Source organism: Schistocerca gregaria, chromosome 3, assembly GCF_023897955.1.
Source record: "Schistocerca gregaria isolate iqSchGreg1 chromosome 3, iqSchGreg1.2, whole genome shotgun sequence".
NCBI classification, from domain to species: Eukaryota; Metazoa; Arthropoda; class Insecta; order Orthoptera; family Acrididae; genus Schistocerca; species Schistocerca gregaria.
In genome coordinates this window covers 87,493,937-87,509,721 of record NC_064922.1, presented here as the reverse complement: position 1 = coordinate 87,509,721, position 15,785 = coordinate 87,493,937, and positions in this window count along the sequence as shown.

Sequence of the window (15,785 nt, the reverse complement as noted above, 5' to 3'; positions counted from 1 at the left end):
GAGGCAGGATTCGAACCTGCGACCGTAGCAGTCGCACGGTTCCGGACTGCGCGCCTAGAACCGCGAGACCACCTCGGCCGGCGGTTCCCCAAGTATTACATATTACAACTGGCTACATGAACCCTTTATTAGGCTCCAAATCAGGGAAATGTTGTCAACGACAAACCCATTATAAGAATTGTCCAACGTGACCACCGTTCATGTGAAGGTAAACTTCAAACATCTACTCAACGACGCCTGTACAAATTCAGAAATCCCAGCCATGTTACGGATGCATTTAAAACCATTTATAATCCATTCCCAGAGTTCATCGACACTACAAATGGGGTCGTAATACACAAAAATCATAAAGATCCACACATACAAAATAAAAAATCCGACGGTTTAAATCCGAGGACTTGGGAGGCCATGATTATGGAGACCCACGATCGAAACACTTCCCATCAAACATTCGTGCTGCATATTCCTGAACAGCCACCGAAACGAACCATCATCCAAATATCCGATGACCTTATGTTGCCGGAAATATAGGTACACACGACCAGTAAGTCGCTCTGGTAGAAAATGTGGCCCTATCAAACGATCACTAGAAGCGCCTTCCCAACCATTGGCCGGAAGTCTCCACTGATGTGCCTTCTCAGTGACACCATGTAGGTTCTCATAAACCCAGCCTTTTTTGTTGTGGATGTTCACAACACCGTCCTGGGTAAAACATGCTTTGTCTGTATATAACACATATACGAGGAAACCTGTATCATTCTAACAGTGTTTACACAGATCCCCTGGTAAACAGCCACCTGGGCTCAATGTTTGATGCTGCCGGAGCTTGCACACTGTATACATAATTTGGGTGCCATTGTCGCTCAATTAATATGTGGTGCAGCTCTCTTTCTCGTTCTTGTGCTGGCACTGTCTCCACTTGTGGTAACATACGCTCCCTGATTCATGGGGACAACACTGATCTTTTGAGTCTACCACCATGTTGTGGTCTAATGAACAAGTCTCGTGGAGATGCTGATGGGACCTATGAAACAGTCTGATTTCCTTCTGTGGTGATACACTACATAATACCATTCTGCTGGCTCCCATGCATTGTCCAAAAATGCCAGTATGTGAAGTGGATGTCAGGGATTTCTTAATCTGAAAATGTGTCTGGAGCCTTGGCAGCCATTTCGAATGTTACATGTGTACCCTGTGTTTGCTGTTCACTGTGAAAATTGGTACCTAGAACATTGGCATTAATTGTGTTGTCATTTTTGCACGCGTCTTATCAGGGGCCATGTTTATTATGATTATTTGTTTGTTTCATTCTCCTCTGCTTGCCCCTCCTGTATACACAGACGGTTAGAGAACAAATCAGAAACAATTATACATTGATCATCCAGAACATTATGACCACTTAGCTAATAACTGGTAAGTCCACATTTGGCACAAACAAAATTGGCGATGGGTCGCCGCATGGGAGAATGAGGCCTTTGTAGGTCGCTGGAGGAAGTCTACATCACATCGGCACACACAAGTCAGCTAACTCCCGTAAATTCATTGGAGAGGGGCGATGAGCTCTGTCGCCATGTTCAATCACATTCGAGATTTGTTAGATCGGTTCAAATCTGGCTAGCTGGAGGCGTAGCACGTAAAACTGGAACTCGCCACTATGTTCCACGAACCACTCCACCACACTCCTGGCTTTGTGAGATCTTTCTGAAAACTGGCGCTGCTGTCAAGGAACATGGTCGTCATAAACGGATGTACATTCTCTGCAACCAGTGTACGATACTCCTAGGCCACCAGGGTACCTTGGACAAGATCCACTGGACCGATGGATACCCCCGTGAACGTTTCCCAGAGCATAATGGAATCACTGCCAGCTTGTCTCCATCCTGCAGTATAAATGTCAAGGAGCTTTTCCTCTGGAAGGCGATGATTCACATCCTCCCAATTTTTCTCTGGAAGATGATGATTCACACCTTCCCGTAGGCATCATAAAGATGATATCTGGATTCATCAAACCATGTGACACTCTCTCAATCTGCCACAATTTAGTGACAATGATCACTTGCACATTTCATTAGTAGTTGCCACTGTTGTGTGTAAAAATTGGCACATGCACGGGTCTTCGTTCGTGGAGGCCAATTGTTGGGTGTACTCGGCGCATTGTGTGTTCAGACACACTTGTACTTTTTCTGGCATTAAAGTCTGATGTTAGTTCCACCACAGTTCGCTGCCTGTCCTCCTTTATAATCCTGCCCTGACGTCTAACATCTGTAATGAAGGGTCACCGCCCAAACCCACAATGTCTGGACGTGTTTTCACCTTGGTTTCACCACGTACTGAAAACACTCAGCACAGAAAATCTCGAACACCTGAAAACTTGTGTAGCTTTCAAAATGCTTGTGCCAAGCCGCCGGGCAATCACAACCTGCCTTCGGTCAAACTCAGATGGACCGTGCACCTTCCCAGGTTTACAAAAATGTTCAAATGTGTGTGAAGTCGTATGGGACTTAACTGTTAAGTCATGAGTCCCTAAGCTTACACACTACTTAACCTAAATTATCCTAAGGTCAAACACACACACCGATGCCCGAGGGAGGACTCGAACCTCCGCCTGGACCAGCCGCACAGTCCATGACTGCAGCGCCCCAGACCGCTCGGCTGACCCCGCGCGGCCCCGTTTTACAAACGGACAGCGCGCTCACTGAGACTACATGCACTGTGCACGCGCCTGACTGGCAGTCGTTCCGCGCCAGGTGGCGCTGCTACCACCAGGATGGGTGTATATCGATAGCAGGCCAGTGGTCATTATATCCTTGCTGATAAGTGTTCGTCCACAGTCCTACTACTGCAGCACTCCACAGCTACATCCATGCCCTGCAAATCACTGCGAAGTTTATGAAGTTGGTTCATATCACTCTACAAGTTACTGGATCTCTTTCCGTTCCAATCTCATAAGGAGAAAGGGACGTATAATAGCTCTTGAAAAACCATGAGCCAAGTTGACATGTTACTCTTCATTAGATTCTGTTTAAAATTCAGTTGCCACCACACATGAATGATTTTGATAATTTATTAAAAAACTAAAAACCCGCCTCGACTGCGAAAAAAGCACCTAGTGTTAAGTGTTAATCCAGGTATCGGTGTAGATAACTAGTCCTTCTTCAGAACAATGTGTAGTTATCTTCGCCGAATCCTGGGTTAACACTTAACACTAGGTGCTGTTTTCGCAATCGAGGCGGGTTTTTAGTTTTTTTTATATATTAACCAACGATTGCTGACGCGCTGCGATTTTGATGACTCATATTTCATGTTTGCTTTTCATAGGACGACATTTTTTAGGTGGGGTTATCGAATTATCAATCATTTATTGGTTGAAACTGGCTAGCCTCTTACTAACATTTCTGTAGAGTAGCATGTTTGAGGATAATTTCATTCTGGTTCTGACAGCAGAGAGAATGAGGTGTAACATAGGCCGAGGACTGGATACAAGACAGTTTTTGTAACTGAAATTAATAGGATGCTGGCGCGTTTACTGCCTAGGACTGCTCCGTCGACAGGCCGATCGAATGAGTATCTCGTGGTGGGTGTGCCGTCGCTAAGAAGGAGACAGGGGAGAGTCGATGCTCAAAGCTTCAGGTCATAGAGGTACCAGCTGATGAGTGATGCCGCCAGCCCTTTTAGCGCAGAGGTATGTGCGAGGAATGCCGGTCACAGATTCGAGCTAATGGTCGCACAACTTCTCACCCCAGATGACAAGGCATATTCCCACAAGGCAGTGAAATGAATCTGATTGACTGAAATTGTAGTTGTAGGATGAGCTGTAATTTGTTGTAGAAGTTTTTAACGAACTGAGTATGAGCTGAAAGCAGCTGGATGACAGCTTCATGTCACATAGAGTGGGAGGTACTCCGTTTGTAATGGGTACAGTCATTAATTGCACGGAGCATGCATGCTAACGAGACGTGGCTTGCTCTAAACTGGGCTGGCGGGTATTGAGAGGACACGCATTACTGGATAGCGTTGTGAGGCATTGCTGGCAAGGTGCCAGTGAATCATATCACTGTTAGGTAGTGATATGATTTGCTACTATGAATGGCATCATTCGTTTCTCTGTCAGACTAAGTCATTACGAAGTTATTCTTTATGGCAGCACATGTGAATCAAGTCTCTACTCCTGGCTTATGAGCAACTACAACTCTTGATTCATTTCCGGCATTGTACTGAAGTAGTTTCCACCTTAGGAGTTCGCGGATGCCATTTGACGGGCTCTATGTACTAAGAATTTACAGCTACAGACCGCACTTCGTCTGGACGATGGGTGGCAGCGATTCACAGCGTGGCGCTGCAGAATTGTCTTCCCCAGCACTGAATTTGGTGATATAAGCACAACAACTCGGAAGATAAAGGCTTTCTTAACTTCGATGCTAATTAGTATCAATCATTTAGCGTTATCGTCGAGTAAAGAGAGGCGCGATTTCGATTCAAGTCATAGTTGTTTTACCAATACCAAATTTAGATTAATAAATAGAAGTTAATTAACTCAGTTTACATATTTTTCTTCGAGTGTTGTTTTTTAAAATAAATATCTTGACAGTATATAACTGTTCTACTTTTCCAAATACCAAACCAGGTTAAGTTAGAGTGCTATCGCAACTTCGGGACATAATTCAATGTTATTTCTCGTTGTAGGTCGTTAATGACAGGTCAAACTTAATTGAAGCTAAGCGTGCCCACTGTACTGTGAACACGACAACTGCGGCCACCACTATACGCACGCCCTAAGGTACAACACACATTGCATACCAGGGCAGCACTGGACAATCAATGTCATGCAGACTGAATAAAAGCCGGGCGGGGTGGCCGAGCAGTTATAGGCGCTACAGTCTGTTACAGCGCGACTGCTACGGTCGCAGGTTCGAATCCTGCCTCGGGCATGGATGTGTCTGATGTCCTTAGATTAGTTAGGTTTAACTAGTTCTAAGTTCTAGGGGACTGATGACCTTAGAAGTTAAGTCCGATACTGCTTAGAGCCATTTGAACCATTTTTTAAAGCTCATATCTCTTTTAGTGCTCAGAGACATTTTTTTACTGAATAAAAGAATTTTGATGTAAAGAATAAATTAATATCAATGACTGTAGAGCCGATACTATTTTCGTTCTCGTGTGTGTGTGTGTGTGTGTGTGTGTGTGTGTGTGTGTGGTTGTGTGTAAGTTTGGAGCTCATGGGCGCTCAACGTGGAGGTTGTCAGCGCCCTTGTACATTTTAAAACAAACAAATGTATGAATATGGATAAAATGACTAATATTGCTGTCGCACGATGAGAAGGAAAGCTACAAAATGAAACTCATTCACAAACTCTCACCTCACTCGCGTTACCCATACAATCACTATATCTCACAGACTTCAATACAACGAGAAGCATGAAAGGTACTAGGCGTAGGATTAAAACAGAAGTAAACCAACAGAACAGTTAAAACAAAGGTACAGGGAAATATGACTGGCTGACCACTTACAAAACACTGCTAACACATTAGATACAACTCCCCAAAATTAGAGGAAACAAACTGCAGAGACCACAACACCTTAAGGGAGAACAGTGACAGTCTTGCACCTATGTCTTTGTAAATTAATATCTCCTTCAGTTTCTGTTCAATGACAGTGAAGTTTTTTTTACTGCTGTGTATAGGAATCCAATATGCCTTCAGCTGTGAGAGAAATTAAATTGTATGTTACATTATTATTTTAAGGTATACTTTTTCATTATTTCCAGGTAAATTTGGTAAATTTTTTCTATGGTAAAGTAATCTACACTATTACATGTATAATTCAGCATGGTAACTTTTTGTTAAATTACTGCTGTTATTTTCTGTGGTATTTTGAATTTGAACATTTTTTACGGACAAATTTTCCGTATAATATCAAGCATCAAGCTGTTTATAATGCCTAGGTTAAAATTTTGCTCCACTTAAATATATCTTCCACGTAAAAGAATAGGTGTGCTAAATTTCATCGAAATCCTTCCAATTGTTTCTGATATATGTGTTCCTGAAAGGAGAGAACATTCTCATCATTAAACACTGCTTCAGATTCCAAAGCAGAAATGTTCCCAACCAAACTGGAAAGAAACACAGTCTTTGCATATCTATTCCGTATAAGAACATCGAACTTTCATTAGGGTTCTGCATTTTGCCATGCAGGCATTTTTCTAGCAGTACTGGTGAAGTCAGTGCTCGAAAAGTTGGTTTAATGAGCATTGTATCCTCATAAGGAACGTTACTTTTATGGCTGTAAGCTTCCTTACTTTCCTTGCTTTCCACACAGTTGAACCGTTTATTGGAACATAGACCTCGCTGAGGTGTAGTGTCTGTCGACAAGTAATGATACCAAATGGCCTATACTGTCTTTCACATACTACCCAAGTCAGTGAAGTTATTTCTAATTTCAACACCCTAATAGACTTGCAGGCTGTTAATTCTCTTCTTTGTTGCTACGTTTTTATCCCCAGTGGCTTCTCAGTCCTCTAGTAGCTCTCCTTTAGTGTCTGCAACAAGTCTTCAGAGCCATCCAACCATCCTCTTCTGAACATGGCCTAAGCATTCCAGTTTCTCAGTAGTGCAGCTTTTCCAGCTTGCATTCTTGAAAGCACTAGAGTCTCCATCTCCTAAATATGGTGTGTATCTTAGACAATACTTTCACAAAGACATATGGAAAACGAGTTTCACACCAGCAGCTTCCATTCGACCACTGGAGCCTACAAACAACTTTGTGAGCTTCTTGCCATTCTGTTTCATTACCTGCATAGTAATATTTTGTTGTGCAAGGAACATGCAGAACAATATTTCGTCTTGACCTGTAAGTCTACTACTTTTGCAGTGTCGACACTAACGACTGTTGAAGCTCCATGCAGTGAAGTATGCCCCCTCTTCATCCAGGAACTGTCACAGATAACTGCGATATCTTTGATATTAGTTGCGTCACTATTTTCTTCAATTTCCCTCTTGAAGTGTCATTTTCATGCTCTCTTCACTTATTTCAGTAACTGCGTTAAGGAGTGTAGTGTTCATTTCAGGAAATTTTAGGTGAGGACAGGCATGTTCATAATACCACATAAACGGCTTCCACTATCTGTTCCAATCCCCGTACATCTAACTGAAACCCCAAGAGAAGAAACGAAATAGCTTATAATTTGAAAGAAATAGAAATTAAGAAAAGACAGAAAGTGAAAAATAAAGAAATAATAAGAAATAAAACGAGTATTATATTAACGAAAAGATACTAGTAGTTACCGAATGTTAGATTTTTGCACAAAATATCGTAGATATTCTTTGGTTGAGAACCATGAATTACGACGAAGTAATTTTATTAGATATTTTACTTGTACGATTAAAAAGACGATGTTATTATATTACCGGTATGGATAAATTTTGTCCTATAAATGAAAGAGAACTGGAATTAGCGAAGATTAAAAAGAAATAAATATAGAAATATAGTCAGATATATCGCTCGCTCAGGAGTATATTATATCTCTGAGCATTAACGATTGTTAATTGAGGAACTGAAAACTTGTACACTGTATGCGTCGTGAGTAAAAATAAGTAAATCATCTGTAGGCTCTTATTTACAGATTGGCGACTTGTGTACGCTCTAGGAACGGAAATCCAAAGACAGATAATTATTGCCTATTAACAGAATTATTTCACCTAGTCAAAGATGTATATTTATCTCCTGGGCTTCGGTATATGATAGTAAAGCAAACCTATGATTACCGAAGAAATTTGCTTTAGGGATGTACATTACAATTTAACTTACTTAACGAGCGTGAATTAAACGAGATTAGCGGAAGGCTGCCGTCCGTTGTTTATAATATAGAGAAGTGTTTCTTCTGGTTTCTTCTGGTTTAATCCACTGACCATCAGTCAGTTAGAGGTAAGTCAAACGTTGCTTACGTTTTATCGCTCCCTACGTACTGACAAATTATTACCTTATCTGAGAATCTTGTTTTGGTCACATGTGTTGGAGCGTATGGTTGTTAGTGTGTTATTTAACTAGAAAAGTGTATTGGAACGGCAAAATATCGCTACAGGGCACAGCGCCAGGAAATACGCACTGGCTCCATAAGCATGATAACTTTGCCAAAGGTGTGTGTAGTGACTGTTTCCGATTTTAGAGCACAGTATTAACATAATAACGGTACATCGTTCCGCCGCCCAGGCAGAAACGATCACGGGGCAGGCTTACTCCGCTCCTGAGTCGCGCTGGCGGAGGCGGCGATAGGTGGCTAACTGACAGGCACCGTTGTCGAAGGTCGTGGGTTCGAAGCCCACCTCCCACATGCTAGGTGTGACTGCCGCCAAACGGACTGTGACTGGATCTGTGCTCGACTACTCACCAAAGAACCCAGTGACTCCACACAACTATTCTTCTTTTTTACGAGCTGATAACTTCCCGGTTTTCGATCAACAAGCGTAATTCTTTTTGTTATGTCCCAAAAAAGCTAAAGTTTGATCACAAAAACGTAATACCGACTTACTTGTAAACCTAGAGCTCTGTATTTCTTAGCGAAACAAATGGGCAACAGCGGAGGTTTTCACGCGTGGTAGCAGCATCATGCATCAATTTATCTCTAATTATCTCCGACAGCGTTTCGGTTTGGAGTAAAGTGATCTCAACATTTCGGCTACATATTGCGTTCGGTAGAATTCAATAGCAAAAAAAGTTTCCCGAAAGAACAAAATTCGGTAGCCTAGTCGGCGAAAGCATCTTCGTAAACGTTCTGTATATTGTCTTAAAAAATTTATTGCAGCAAATACAAGAAAAATGAAAACATAACTCACGTCTTCCAGGAGAAATTGAATAGATGGTGAGTTTGAGAGAGCTGAGTGTTTTCTGTTGGACGCCGCAACTGACCTCCTCGTCTCCTCGCATTCCTACCGAAATTTCTATCCTGAAGCATTTCTGAACAGCCTACAGAGAGAATTTTCTGCTTAAACTTTGTAGTAAACATGCGTCTTCTTGCCAGCAACGTATTTGACGCACTGAAGTTCGTAGTACCGCCCTCAATGCCGGCACGGTAGCTCAGCGTGTTCGGTCAGAGGACTGCGTGCTCTCTGTAATACAAAACCTGAGTCAAGGCATCAACGATCAACTTCAGCGGATGTCTTATAACGTCCACCCAGACCAAACTGAACGAACTATAAAGAACAATATGAAAAAAAAGGCCCGGATTCGATTTTCGGATGGGTCGGAGATTTTCTACGCTGAGGGTGTGGGTGTTGTGTAGTCCTAATTATTATCTTTTCATCCCCATCGCCGCGCAAGTCGCCGATGTGGCGTCAAGTCGAAACACTTGCACCAGGCGAACGGTCTACCCGACGGGAGGCCCTAGTCGCACGGCAATTACATTTTTTACCTGCTTTCTGTCCATCACCTCGGCTGCTGCGTACAGTGGCTAGCAAAGCTCGCGTCCTACTGCCAACGGGTCAATTCTGGTCCGACCGACAGCCAAGTCTTCTCAGCCAATGGCGTCGTTTGGATGCGATCCTGAGAGGTGTGGGTGCAGCACACCGCACTACCGGCCGTTGTCTCATTTCTAGCCCTTGGAACCGCTACTTGTTATTCAAGTAACACCGCAGTTGCCATCACGAGCTGGCCGGTGTGGCCGAGCGGTTCTAGGGGCTTCAGTCTGGAACCGCGTGACCGCTACTGTCGCAGGTTCGAATCCTGCCTCGGGCATGGACGTGTGTGATGTCCTTAGGTTAGTTAGGTTTAAGTAGTTCTAAGTTCTAGGGGACTGATGACCTCAGATGTTAAGTCCCATAGTGCTCAGAGCCATTTGAACCATTTTGCCATCACGATGTTGAGTGCATCTTGTTTCAGTCCGTCCACGAAGGAATAATCGCGGTAGTAGCGGAAACCGAACCCGACTCTTTCGCATAGCAGCGAAAGCCGCTGACCACTGTACTGCGGAGCTTGAGGTGCATACACCCTGTACCAGAGTAACAGTGTTTTATAAGATGCACACAATTTTAGTTTTTAAGGTAGTAAAATCTAAACTGTATTCTCGCTAGACTCAGTAAAGGCTATGCTGAGAAATTAGTTTTTATTTCTCCAACGGACGTTTATTATTATATTTATCGATTCGCTATTGATTACAGGAAGAATTGGAGGGCGAATAAATTTATTAAATAATAGTGATTCAATTCTTACTGCTCATAACTAGTCATCGTCACTACTGATTAATTCATTGTCCAAACTGCACAAACACAAACTCAGTGGTTTCAACTTCTGGTTAGTTCGTATCCGCCACTGATCACCTACGTTAATGAGCTGCATGAGAGGGCAAACGACTTCAGCAGAAATGGACAGCAAATGCCACGGGAAACCGCTGGAAACGCTGACGGAAATGCGTTCATTTGAGGCATGAATATTCAGCACGGGCGGATAGAGGTCGCAGTTTTCTTTTCCATGTGCTATGCTCCATTTGAAATGACGCAAAATTAAAAATGTATTCCGGCGACTCGTTCCGAATACAAAACAAACATAAGCGGACATTTATTGCGGTTATCGGAAACTTTGATGCGTCTAGCGTGCCGTCTGTTAATTTCCGGCCCATCACGCAATACCGTTTGACGCAAAATCTGCCCGGTGTCTGATACACGTGTGTGGCGGTCGCGTCAGGACTCTCTGCTAACGGCGATGGTTAGTTAACTGCGGCATACCGTACAACGCGGTTAAGACTTCCGTAAGAATGAGCCATCGTTGCGTCGCGCTCTACTGGGGGCCTGATCACTTTTGCCTTTAAACTCAATTATCAAGCCACGCCGTGAAAATGACGCCGTATTTGGTCGCATTAATACGCACGACTTTCTGCCCGAAGTTAGAATTGTTCTCGAAACTAATGAAGCTGCTAGTGAAAGCATGTGTGGGCAGACTCTCAGAGTTGGCAGTGAACTGGGGTAAAAATTTCTGTATTCAAATGTGCATGTAATTCTTGTTTTACTTTTACGTAAATGCTGAGCTTTAATATTAATACAAAAGTGCCTTTTATATAATACTTTTTTCATACGATTAACCTGCTTACAAGGCCGTAAGCAGATTTGAAATAAGTGTCACCATCGACGTGGGTATAGTATTGATGAACAACACTGAAAAAGATGTTACAAATCGAACCGTGCAAAGACACAAGTGCATGCACACGAAGATGAAGTGGAAGAGGAAAATATTACCAAAGAAGAGAAGATGTAATTTTGAGAAAACAAGCTAATAATCAAATAAAAATGTAAATTAAATTCCCAATCACAATAAAACAAAATAAATACAAGGCAAAAGTTTTCGAGAGTAGCTGGAAGCGGTACTAACACATAGAAAGCGTAAAGGACAGAATTGACAATAACGAGTAGTACATAAACTGAAAAATATGTCAGTGGTCAAAGTAACTTATTTTGCAGCGCGATAGATGTACATAAAATTCAGGGCACACGGAGTACATAGACAACTTTCACAAAAGAAACAAATGCAGGAAACAATCGAGGAATGGAATAGAAGAAACAGTGAGGTAACATTAGGAGAACCTTGAGGCTTAGGTGACATGTAAAGGAGAGGAAGTATTGAAATGTATTTCGTCATTTAATATTTAATCACGACTGTATGCTACAGGTTTAATGGTTTCCAGGGCTTCTAACAGATCAACTGTTTGGCCTTTGTTTGCTACATGGAGGTTATGGGACAGGCAGGTATGGTCTTCACTCACCAGTGGACATTGCTAGGTGCCAATAAACGCTCTTCATGAAACTTGTCGGGTATTTAGAATTTTAAGAATAATGCATTACGTATTTTTAACGTGTTTCTACTTTTACATTAAACACATTTATTTATTAATTACGGTTGCGAAGATATTCCCTCTAAACCTAATACGCCAAGCTACCTTTCAGGATGTGTTTTACCCCTTAAAAGTGAAACTGGGAAAAAACTGAAAAACAACGTTTTGTATTACTTTGACCACTCTACATGCCCGCGTAGTTGTTTACACCTGTGAATGTTAAGTTTTGAGTAGATTCTTACCAAATGTGGCCTAAAGTGCTACGTCTAGTGTAAGTAGCGTAACCATAAGTGTGCGGTTTGATAATTTTAATCAGTTAGCATTCTACGATCAAAGCAGTAATAGCTTCTCTGCTTATGGGTCATAAATCACATCGTTTTTGAAGTATTTTTTGTTACAGGTACTTCTAAATATTTAATGGGTGGAATATGCGCACAAGGAACTTTGTCTTAATATATCAATAAATTTTAATGAAACATTTTCGTAATGTTTGCGCAGTGGATACGGGTTAACCATTCTCAAACTAGTTCAAATGGTTTTTTATTCATTTATTTATTTTTTAAGATGATTTCTCACTCTGATCACTTATCAAATGTGTAAGTACTGTACTCTCCATTGACAGTTAACTTACAGCTTCCTTCCTCTAGAAAATATCAAAGTAATCTCTAATAAATTTAATCTGTTCTTACTCCAAGACCAAGGATATTAGAAGTATCACTTTTTGTGTAATATATTATTCCTTTTCCAAAATCAGCAATCGTAATTTAAATAGTCATGATGGCACAAATGAAAATACCTACTGTTATGAGCCGTAACACGAGAAATGCTCTTTATCTTCACAAAAGAACTTTAAACAGAAATTTTATCTCATAGCAAAGCACAGCATGTGTCACGGATTAAGAACCTTAAGACAAACTAGGACCAACGTGCAAGAGCGACCGAGGCAAGACGTAGATATCTGCTTTCCTTGAAGTTTAAAAAGAACGGTATATTCTTGACAACGCGTCGGGGAGCTCTCCCGGGGAGCTGCTCGCCGCAGACTGAGTGCAATCCAGCGACTCGAGAAAACCGTACCGCAGGTATGCTGCTGACGGTAAGTGTCGCTCCGCGTCGATGTATGTAACAAACAAAGAACGCCCACAAACATTTTGCATCTCTCTGCCGATAACAAGTGCTAAAACATTACTGTTAAACCGATAAGGCGACTGAACAATTTATAAACATATCTCAGCATATCTAATGGTGGCCGAAAAACTACATAGTGGTTCGTCAGACGACGCGTGACCACACGAGCCAGTGATCAGAAAACTCCAGCTGTATGCATGTTCAGCCAGCGTGGTTGCTATGGCTCTCCCTGATTAATAGAACCTATCACAGTGAGGACAAGTAATTTTACATTCCGCACAGTTGGCCAGTAATTAGGGCTTATCTTTGCTACTGAAAATATACTGGGCTAAGGTGTTACAGACATAGTAGGAAATACTGTAATTTAGATTTAGTGATTTCGCTATACTCTGTGATATCTGTGCGAATTATGGAATGGACACTATTTTCTCCAAAAATTGTGGGGAATGGCACAAGTTCCATAGAGGAGGCAGTAGTAGCCGACCGAGACAGACCCAGCAACGGATAAGTAAACCGCTTGTGTGTCATTTACGAGTTCATAACCAGGAGTAAATTTTATTGCATCATCTGTGTGCTTTAATAGTTTAGTTTCTTGAGTTCTGCGTGTAAATTTAACATCTAACAGCCACGGTTCTGGTGTTTTGGTTTGCGCCAGAAAGTAAACCGATTTTATGACACAGTAAAAGCTCCTAATCAGGGACGAATTATATAGTTTCATTTGAGTGTTTCGGTTGTTAGCTTTTTGAATATCTGCGTACTACTAGACACAGTTCTTGCGTTTTAGTCAGGGTCTACAGTAGAGTGGCGCAGCACGTGCCGATAGTCCGTTTATCTCCACAGTTTAGTTCTCCACGGTCTTTAGTATGGACAGGGACAGCGATGGTTGTGTGCGGATGCGTGCCAAGTTGGTGACACTTCGCTCTGAGCTTCAGGTTGTGTTGGCTTCGGTTACACAGCTAAGGCTGCAGTGGATGGGCGCCACTGTTGTGGGCCGGCCGTGGGTATCCAACGGACGTCCAGCACGTCAAGAGTCCTGCGATCCATCGTCAGCGGTGGCAAACCCAGCTACTGCTCCCACTGAGGCTGACCCCTCACCTGTGGTCGAGTGGGAGGCGTAGCAGGCGGCGAAAGACTTCCCAGGCGGCCGCACGTAAGGCCTCCCCGGTTTGTCTGACAAACAGGTTCCACGTGCTGTCTGTGGCTGACACTGACGCTGAGCCAGATGCTGTCTCCTGTCCTGTTTCAGAGGAAACCGCTCAGCCTGCAAGATCCGGGCAAACGCAGGGGGTGGGTTTATTGGTAGTTGGGAGCTCCAACGTTAGGCGCGTTATTGGGGCCCTTAGGGCCTTGCCTGACAAGGAGGGTAAGAAAACCAATGTGCACTCCGTGTGCATACAGGTTGTAGTCATTCCAGATGTGGAAAGGATCCTCCCGGATGCCATGAAGAACACAGGGTTTAGCCAGTTGCAGGTGATTGCTAACGTCCGTACTAATGATGTGTCTCACTTTGGATCAGAAGAGATTCTCTCTGGTCTCGAGCGGCTAACAGAAGTGGTAAAGGCTGCCAGTCTTGCTTGCAAGAGGAAAACAAAGCTGACCACCTGCAGCATAGTCGATAGGGCCGATTGCGGGCCTCCAGTACAGAGAGTCTGAATCAGAGGCTCAGACGGTTCTGCGAGTGTGTAGGCTGCAGAGTCCTCGACTTTCGCCAAAGGATAGTTGGGTTTCGGGTTCCGCTGAATAGGTTAGGTGTCCACTATACACATGAGGCGGCTACACGGGTAGCAGTGGCTGTGTGGTGTGGACGGCGGTGTTTTAGGTAAGAGGGTCTCGGGAAAATACAAGAGGGCCCACAGTCACAATTGGTGCAGGCTGAACACAGGCAGAACGCAGATACAGGAACCATTGGTATAACAGTTGTAAATTGTCGTACCAGTGTTGGGAAAGTAAAAGAACTCCAAGCGCTCATAGAAAGCACTGATGCTCAAATCGTTATAGGCATGGAAAGCTGGCTAAAGCCGGATATAAGCTCAGCCGAAATTTTTGCGAAGAACCTAGCGGTGTTCCTAAAACACGGTTGGCGGTGGCGTGTTTGTTGCTGTCAGAAGTATTTTAAACTGTCGCGAAATTGAAGTAGATACTTCCTGTGAGTTAGTATGTGTAGAGGTCATTGTTAACAACCGGAATAAAATAATAATTTGATCCTTTACCGACCTCCCAGTTCAGATGATACAGTTTCTGAAATGTTCAAAGAAAACTTGAGCTTGATTACAAACAAGTACCCGACTCATACGATAATAGTTGGTGGTGACGTTACTTTACCCTTGAAATGTTGGCGAAAATACATGTTTAATTCCGGAGGTACGCATAAAATATCATCCAAAATTGTGCTAAACGCAAACTCTGAAAATTATTTCGAGCAGTTCATGAGCCCACGCGAATAGTAAACGGTTGTGAAAGCACACTTGACCTCTTAGCAACAAAAATTCTGACTTAATAACGAGCATCAAAACCGATATAGGGATTAGTGAACACAGGGACGTCGTAGCGAGATTGAATATTGTAATCCCCATATCCTCGATAAATAAGCGAAAAATATACCTATTCAAAAAACCAGATAAAAAGTCACTTGACACCTTCCTGAGAGACAATCTCCATTCATTCAAAATTAATAATATAAGTGCAGACTAGATGTGGCTTAGTTTCAAAGAAATAGCATCGGCAGCAATTGAGAGATTTGTACCAAAAAAACTAACAAACGTCGGAACTGATCCTCCTTGGCACACAAAACGGGTTAGAACACTGTTGCAGAAACAATTAAACAAACATGTCAAATTTAAACAGACG